This window comes from Capsicum annuum, chromosome 11 (assembly GCF_002878395.1).
Source record: "Capsicum annuum cultivar UCD-10X-F1 chromosome 11, UCD10Xv1.1, whole genome shotgun sequence".
Classification (NCBI taxonomy): Eukaryota; Viridiplantae; Streptophyta; class Magnoliopsida; order Solanales; family Solanaceae; genus Capsicum; species Capsicum annuum.
This window is the reverse complement of record NC_061121.1, coordinates 139,315,114-139,325,088: the sequence shown is the minus strand read 5'-3', so window position 1 is coordinate 139,325,088 and position 9,975 is coordinate 139,315,114.

Sequence of the window (9,975 nt, the reverse complement as noted above, 5' to 3'; positions counted from 1 at the left end):
TATCTGACAACGCTAAAATAACTGATTGACTATCTAACTGATTGTCTGGAAGCCTCTAAACATCATGAGGAGTGGATGGGATAAATCCCTAACTAACTTCAGATGACTAAACAAAAAAAGCACTGAAGTAACTAAAATAAACAAATCACTTCCTCGATTAATGAGGTTTCACCACTACTGTTACTGAGCGGTCTAAGAACAGTCGAGAAACTGTGCATCAGAATCTATGTTATAAGATAATATAGCACAAAGAAAAGTACACAGTTAGTACTTTGAATGTACTGGTATATGAGATGAGGACTGGCTGATATGCATGAAGTAACTGAGCATAAAGATATGAACATGTAATATCTGAGAATGTAAGACAAAGTAAAAACATATTTCTAAGATCCTATATTCTGAAATACTGAAAGCTGTATAACTGAATAACTAAAAATTTATACACTTGGTCAATCAAACCTGAACTGAATACACTGATTATTGTACCAATACTGTGGAAGGTATCATATAAACAATATGCCCTAATCTGAGATAATTGTGGTCTAACTTGTAACCCCATTTGGAAGGGTGTCAGTATCATGCCATGGGTACTAATACTGGCTGTATGGATCTACAAATCCGATGTCTCGATAGACCAGGGTGTCAAGCCTAAACTGACAGGAGACACCTGAGAGGAAGTCAAGCCTAAACTGATGGGTGATCCCTCATATCCTACGCTGAATATGTAGTTCTGGAATACAAGGACAGCTACTAATGACTCTACCTAATAGAAGAGAAAGTTGTCATCTCTACATTCGCTCAGTGTTAAATCCTACTCCCAACTGAATTGACACTGGTACTGGACTGGACTAAATTTAAATGAACATTATTTATAATAGTTCTCATCAAGATAATATAAACTGAGCAAAATAATAATATCTATGGTTTAACTGAATCATGACTTGAAAATCTAAAATTATGTTAAAAAACATAGTATTGGGTGTTCATAACCTGCCAGCACTAAATGGCCATAAATTACGATAACAAAGCTTTAAAACTATAGTATGGGATCATGGTTCAAAGACCCAAAACATAAACATTTCATCAAACATGTAAGAATCATGAACTTGAACATGGGGATGTGTTAAGTATGAGGAAAACAACATGATTTCATAGCCAAATTCATAATTTAGGGATTTATTCTGAAATCAATTAAACATGACATGGGAATCATAATGGTTAAAACATGATATGACTCATTCCACTTGAAAACACTTATAACTATAACTTGACATTGAATTAATACGAGATTCATGGATTTACTTCATCTTGAAAATGTATAAACTCATAAATTAAACCAAAAGATGGTTTTTGGGCTCTATGGGTGAAAGGGGCCCATGGATGAACCTCCCACATAACTTAACAACTGAATTCTTGAATGGTCCTTTCTACCTAACCATCGGTCTACAGGTGAATGATCGTACTAAGATGAACTTGGGTACCAAGACCCGTATGAAAAGTTTTCCAAAATTGAGAGGTAAAATAAATACCTCTGCCTGAAATAATAGTCAAAGAAACTCCATTTAATTTCACCAACTCCTTAAGATAGAGTTTAGCATAATCTTTGATCGAATCTGAAGTGTTAAATGGAAAAAAAATAGGTTGAATTAGTCATTCAGTCCACGATAACCCAAATAAATCATGCAGTCAATGAGTATGAGGCAACCCTATAATGAAATCCATATTGACCACTTCCCACTTCCAAGTAGGAAAGCTAAATTCCTGAAACATACCATTATGTCTTTTGTGCTTGACCTTAACCTGATGCAATTTGGACATTTAGCCATGAATTTCACAATATCCTTCTTCATGCCATTCCACCAATAGACTTCCATAAATCACAGTATATTTTAGTGAATCCTAGGTGAATAGAATATCGAGAACTATGAGCTTCTGCTAACATCCACTGCCTCAAGTCATCCACATCAAGAACACATAACTACCTAGTTAGCAAAGAATACTATCTCCCTTTTGGGAGAAAACCTCAATCTTCTGACTCTATACTTCCTCTTTTAGCTAAAGCAAAATAGGATTAGTATCTTGCTTTTTCTTTACCTCGGCAACCAGTGAAGATTTTAACCCAATCTAAACTCAAACACTACCTTCAGTTAAATCAACCAATTGAACTCTAACCTAGCAAGCTGATAAATCTCACAAAGTAACTCTTTCTTATCATCCTGAACATAAGCAACACTCCCGATAGACATCTGCTAAGGACGTCAGCCATAATATTGGCCTTGCCTGAATGCTATAAAACACTCATATCATAGTCTTTCAACAACTCTAGCCACCTTCTCTATCGAAGATTTAGATCTTTCTAGATGAACACATACTAAAGGGTCTTATAAGCAGAGAACACATCGACATGAATCCCATAAAGTTAATACCTCCAAATCTCTAAGGCAAAGACAACTTCTACCAACTCAAGATCATGAGCTGGGTAATTCTTCTCATGAGGTTTAAGTTGTTTAGAGGCATACGCTATAACCTTTTCTCATTTCATCAACACAAAACCCAAACTAAATATAGAAGCATCACATATACCATAAAACCATATGAATTTTTAGGTAGAGTCAAAATTGGAGCGAAGGTGAGTCGAGTCTTTAACTCCTAAAAACTCTTCTCACAAGAATCTGACCATTGGAATTTGACTTTCTTCTGAGTCAGTATGGACATGGGAGAAGCAATAGAAGAAAATCCTTCAATAACCCATCTGTAGAAATCGACTAAACCCAAGAAACTCCTAATATTAAATGGAGAGATAGGTCTAGGCCAGTTCCTTACTGCTTTGGTATTTTGAGGATCAACTTGAATACCTTCACCAGAAACAATATGACCAAGGAATGCCATTGATTTCAACCAAAATTCACACTCGCAAAACTTAGCAAATAACAAGTGGTCTTTAAGGGTCTGTAAGACAATTCTCAAATGGTCTACCTATTCATCCTCACTTTGAGAATAAATGAGGATGGTATCCATGTAGACTATAACGAAATGTCCAAGTACTACTTGAACACCTAATTCATTAAATCCATGAAAGTTATAGGGACATTTATTAGTCCAAAAGACATAACTACAAATTCAAAGTGACCATATCTAGTTTTGAAAGCTATTTTTTGAATGCCACATCCTCTGACTCTGAGTTGATGATAGACGGATCTGAGGTCTATATTAGAAAAATACTTAGCACTCTAAAGTTGGCTAATCAATCGTTACTCCTAGGGATGGGATACTTATTATTGATTGTGACTTTGTTCATTTGACGATAGTCGATGCATATTCTAAGAGAACTATCTTTTTTTAAACACAAAAAGAATCGGAGCACCCAATAGAGAGACACTAAGCCTGATAAAACCCTTGTCTAAGAGATTTTTTAGTTGTTCTTTCAATTCCTTGAGCTCTGCTAGAGCTATTCTATAAGGTGGAATTAAAATAGTCTGGGTATCTGGAAAGAGATCTATTTCGAAATCAATTTCCCATACAAGAAGAACACCGGACAAATCTTTAGGAAATACTTCTTGAAATTTATTTACTACTAGATCTGACTCAAGAATTAGGATTTTGCACTTTTACTCCTTAACTCAAACCAGATGATAGAGGCACCCTTTGGAAATAATTTTTCTTACCTTAAGGAAAAAGACAAACCAACCTATAGATACTAAGGTACTACCCTTTCGCTCTATGACTGGCTTATTTAAAGACTAAAATTGGACTACTCAGTTTCTACAATCAACTGAGGCATATCAAGACTCATTTGGAGACTAAAATTGGACTACTCAGTTTTTACAATCAACTGAGGCATAGCAAGAGTGGAGCTAATCTATGCCAAGAATAACATCAAAATTGATCAAGTCTAACTCTATTAGGTCAACTAAGGTGACTTTTTAGAATACTGTGACTGGGAAATTTCTGTACACATATCTAGCTATGATTGAATTATCAACTGGAGTAGAAACTGAGAAGGGTTCTGCAAAACTTTTGGGGCCGACACCAAAAACTACGGCCATATAGGGAGTCATGAAGGAAAGTGTGACTCCAAGATCTCACAAAGCCTAAATATAAATATGAAAAACTTGCAACGTGCCAGTAACCACATTAAGAGAACCCTCCTAATCCTGTAGTGTATGAAAGGTATAGAACCTACCCTAACGCAATCCACCAGTTGCATTAAAGGTGGCACTCTGCCGAGTTAGGCGATCTGCTAGAACTACCAAAGAGTTAGACTGACTTTGCTGACGAACATCCTTATCTCTCTATGCAATCACTGGGAAATCTCCCACTCTGTAGCTAAACTTGCTACACTCAAAACAAGAATCACTACCAACCATGCACTCACCCTTGTGGTTCCTACTATAGTTCTTGCAAACTAGGTTAGTGTGAGCCTATTCATACTACCCTGAGACTTAAAAGCCTAGCGCTCTATCACGTGTATCCTATCTAAACTTGGGCATTAGAGCACTAGTAGAAGATAAGGCTGGAGCTGAAGAATTCTAGTGGAACTAAGAGCTATTTCCATCATCTGACCTCTACTGAGATAAATTGAAGCTACTAATTTTGGCACTCTTATTCTCCATTTCCTTCTCCTAGATCTTATCCTCCTCAATCTGTTGAGAATAGACCATCAATATGGAGATGTCTATGTCCTTAACCGACATGGTCATTCTATACCCCTTGACCACATCCTCAGAAACACCAAACACAAACTTATTCATTCGAGCCCTAAAGTTAGCAACCATAGTTGGAGCACACCTTTCCAATTAGGTGAACTTGAGTGAATGCTCCTTCACACTCATACTTCCTTCCTTCAGGTTTATGAACTTCTGCACCTTCGTTTCTCTTAACTCAAGTTAGAAAAACCTGTCCAAAAATATAGCCACAAACTCACCCTACTCTACTGACCCTGTATCTGTATCTCTATTTTTCTTCTACTACTTGAGCCAAGTATGAGCCACTCTTTGTAATTAGTAAGTAGCCAGATCAGCACTCTTAGTAGAAGTAACACACATGATCTCAGTGACCTTTTGAATACTATATAAGAGCTCCTGTGGATCCTCCTCAGGCTTGGATCCAAAGAACACCGAGGGATTCATCCGAATGAAATCCCAGATTCTAGTTGTTGTTGTATTCGTTGCTAGGTTGGTTGGGGCAATAATTTGTTGGTTATTCTGAGTAATCATAGATTTGGATAATGCTGTGAAAGTAACCCTAAACTCAGTATGAGAGACTTGTTTATTCAGAGGGTCTTTCGGAACTAGTCGTGGTACTGGTTGATTTCCATTCCTCTTCTTATTAGTTCTCTTGGGAGGCATTATTTGTAAATGGGTAGTGGAAAAGTTAGAAGAAGAAGTATAATAGAGTTCTCACTTTATCACACGATATGAATAATGAAAGAAGTGAGACTTTCTTAAAACATCTCGTAGCTTCTCGCTCATGAGTATAGCACGCTTCACAATCATGAACAAGACTCTACTTAATGCAGCTTTTAGACACCCTAGGACACTTTAAACTTGCTGATTTAATACCAAGTTTTTTATGAGCTAAGACTATTCACTAATCCAACACGGTGTTTAGAGTCACAAGTGACTCCGAGCTAACCTACATCCTGGCATAACACTAAGAATGCTAAAAGTTAATAAAATGTTGGGTAAAATCTAAAATAAAATAACTGATGGAAATAATAGTAAGGAAATACTGAATATCCATAAAAAAAATAGAAATAGAATTGTCTGACAAAACAACATATTAAAAATCTAGACATTTGTCTGAAAGCCTTTAAACCTTAATGAGTTGTTGGGACAAGCTCCCAACTAACTCCAACTGATTGAAATAAAAGTAGACTAAGAATTAAATAACTAATAACTAGTCCTCAAATGATGAGAACTCACCAAAACAGCTGTTGAGTGGTATTGGAATGTGCTAAATGTGATCCGGGTACTGAGCATCCAAACCTATATTTTGAGACAATATAGCACAAAGTATACGACCAGTACTTTAAATGTAATGAGTATGTGAGATGGACAACAAACTATTATAATATGAACATGAACGTATGAATATGTAAACTAAGTATAAGACCATATATAAACATGTACTGAATGAAAGCTTAGTAACTAAATACATGGTAATGCAAATCTGAGTTGAGGCATAAACTAAAATTTGAGTAGAGGACTGTGGGAGCTAACAATAATTGGCTACCTCAATTTTAGCAAATTGAGGTCCAACCTGTAACCTCAATTGGATGGGTGTTCAGTATCTTACCAAGGGTACGAACACTGGTTGGCGTGGATCTACTAAAATGACTACTAAAGGACTAAGGTGTCAATCCTCAATTGGCAGGTGACACCGTATAACCTATGGTGGCACCTTAGTTCTAGAACTCAGGAACTTCTACTAAAGGTTTTATTTCTAACTGATGGGTGAGCCTTCACCCCTGCATTCACTCGATGCTAAGTACTACTCCGAATTGAATGACATTGTAAACTGAATGCTCAATATAGTAATATTCTAAAACTAACAATATATGCATAGTCTGAAGTGCTCAAGAACAAAAAAATTGATATATGCATGAATCCCTAGGTAACGGGTGTTCATAACCCACCAGATCTGACTAATGTAACTGAACATGATATTATTTAAAGATGATCATAATAGAGGATTTCACACTTCAAGACAAAACTCAATGATTTATTAATAAAAAGGGAATTCATGATTCTAAGTATGGGAAGATGTTAAACCTATGGGAAAACATGTACGAATGGTTTAGTTAAAATAATAAATTGGAGAATTTAATAAAACTCGTATTTGACCCGAAACCCAAAACTTAAAGGAGAATTAAACTTGAGAATTTTGAGAAGTATTTGGAACTCAATAGTTGGAAGGAACCCATTGATGAAATCCCGCATACCTGGAGATGGACGACTTAGAGAAATCCTTGGAATTTGAACTTGAGATTAAGGAACACTAACATGGCTTTGGAGAAGAATAATTGCTCTTTTTTCTTGGTCTCAATTGATTTTGTGAATTAATGAGGATTTTGGTGAAAATTCTACCCCTAGGGAAGCCTAAACGATATGGGTTAGGAATGAAAAGAATGGGAAAAGGCCATAAATCCATTCTTAAAATTTTCAAAAAATTTGGGAAATAGTCGTCATATTTTAGGTAATAACTTGTTAGATTTGGTAATGAGTCGTTATGAGGAGTCACTGTCAGGGACTTGATTTCCTTGATTTCTTACTATTGTGACAATAGATCCACCCAATGACCCATTTAGTCTGAAACGAGTTATGTACTAGACTCGTTGCCACTGACTTAAATCTTTGGTCACTTAATGCCATGAAAATGATTTCTCACTATGCCTCGTTGTATTTGACAACGGGTCATTGCAAGAGTCGTCACTAGTAGTCTGACAGTGCCTTAAAAGATTTTCCATAACTTTTACTATGATTTTGAATTAAGGCAAAACCGGTGGCATTGGAAAGCTTATTCAATGGCCTATATTTTGCTGGGTTTAGAGCTACAAAAAACTTGGGGTATTAGATGCAATCCCACATAAGGCTGATAGATACAAGGTATACTGGTGATAGGTAATGCACATGCAAGAATAAATGCCAAGAAAGTCCAAAATACCATAACTTGTCCAACTACCATAAAGTAATCCAGTGTATACACCTCAAGAAGCTCAACGGCTCATAAATGTAGGATCTACGGTGACCTCTCTTCCTCAACACGATGGCTCACGAACGAAAGGGCCCCTAAGGGGTTTAAGAGTACCCATATACACTGACCTGGTCCTGATCTTGGATTTTCAATAACCATCATCATCACCGATCCATTTTGTCATGTACCATATATACATATATATATATATATAAAAAAAAAATAATATGCACGCTTAAAACCTTAACTAAAAGAGTATAAAGTCCATAAATCCATTGACCGGGGTAAACTCCAGGAGTAAATCATTATAAAAGTGTAGAAATGGTCGAAATCTCTCTCGATCGAGATAAATAGTAGTAGCAAAACTGTGGAACAAAATCTATCATGGTCAAATATATAAAATATCATTATTTAGTCTCATAAGTTATTCATTAATATGGTATAATTTCCGTTATGAAGAAATCTGTTTTAAAGGTGAAAAGTTGGAATAAATCCCTCTTTAGGAAAGAGTAGTAAAACCATATTTTAGTTGAAATCATTCCATTTAATGTATAAGTGATTATGAATGTACCTAATCTATACATTCCATCACTAGTATCCAATATAATATGATTATAATCATTAATATGTCTATAAACTATGATTACTTCCTTTACAGGGATAAATCACTTTCTGAGATCCAACTCATATTGTAACCACTATCATAGGCCCAATAATACCTATCCGACATAGCTATAGCATCTTAATTTTGGAAAAAACATGACAACCGAGTAAGACATTAAACATCATATTAAAGGCATATTAGTCTCAACTATGCCTAACATACTAGTAGCCTAAGGTAATAAGATAAAAAAAGTATAATAAGTATTTCACCTTAAGGGACAATTACCCTTTTTATCCCCAAATTCATAATTTAGGATAAGTCACGGTGTTCTATCCACAATCACATTCTAACATCTTTATCTCACGTGCAACATATATAAATACCATCTCAAGAAGAAGAGTAGACAAAAGTCTTCCTCAATGCCGAATTACAGCCCCTGAATCATCCATGAATCATTCGTCTTTATTTCATGATCCCAAAATATCGTCATGCTATCAAAATAGTAATATACACATCATTAGGAGTAAAATGAGACTCATATTGCTATATTACGGGCTGGGTCAAATTTTGGGTCAAGAATAAGTCTGTGAGCCGACAAATGAAATCCAAAATTGAACCTGTCATGAGGTCCCTCAAAGGACAAGAAATGTGTGATCAAAAATTGAGCACAAATAAAATTCAAATCGGGTTTCAAATCAACCCTCAAAATTTAAAAATATAAGATCTAATATCTAAATATTTTACCATGAATTAGGATGGAATTGAAGGAAAATTTATTGAGAAATGACCAAGAAGATTTAGGTTATCTTACCTTAACTTATGTGGATGATTTTCCACTTTTTCCTCTCTTTAAGCTCTCAACTTGGTATAAATATGGTGGAAGAATTAATAGGAAATGGGATGGGGAAAAGGGCTTTTAAAGATACCAGAGCGACCACCCTATCACTTAAGCGATCTGGCAACTCTGGTCGGGTATCGCTTAAGCGACTCCCAAGCTGCTTAAGTGATGCTCGCTTAAGCAGACAAAGCATCGCTTAAGTGGTTATTGGTCAGTTGATCAATGTCACTTAAGCAACCTAGTTTCGTACATGCGATGATCGCTTAAGCAGTCATATGATTATTTAAGCAGTTACATCAGTACCCTGTTGTACCACATTTTGCTAAGTTCGAAATGGACTTCGATCGGGTACTCGAGATTCATTTGGAATCCCGCGTGCATAAATAAAATATGCTACCATACCAAATTTGATGTTTTGAACTCAATAAAATCATCAAAACTTTCATTCGAGATTATTTTGACCAATTGTGGAGCCCAACCTATAGTCCTATTTTTCAAATAATCTTTCCAATAGCCCAAAATGAGTCTGGAAGCCTCAAAACCTGAACCAAGGGTCACCCTATCCTAAAATCAATATTTAGGAGCTGATGTCACTGTCGAAATTTTCATCTGAGGTCATCTACTAGGAGTTTTGGTCTGAGACCAATCCTAAACAATGAAAGCTCCAAAACAGGGAATGAGACTAAAATTCAAATAAACTTTTCGATAATCGAACCGATAATTCTAGCAAGTTATAAATGATCTTTAGACGCTATAAGAAGGCTCAAAATACCTAAAATACATTCAAATCAAGAAAGTGACCTGGAGGGTCAATACAGTAACGTTGTGACTTTTGGTA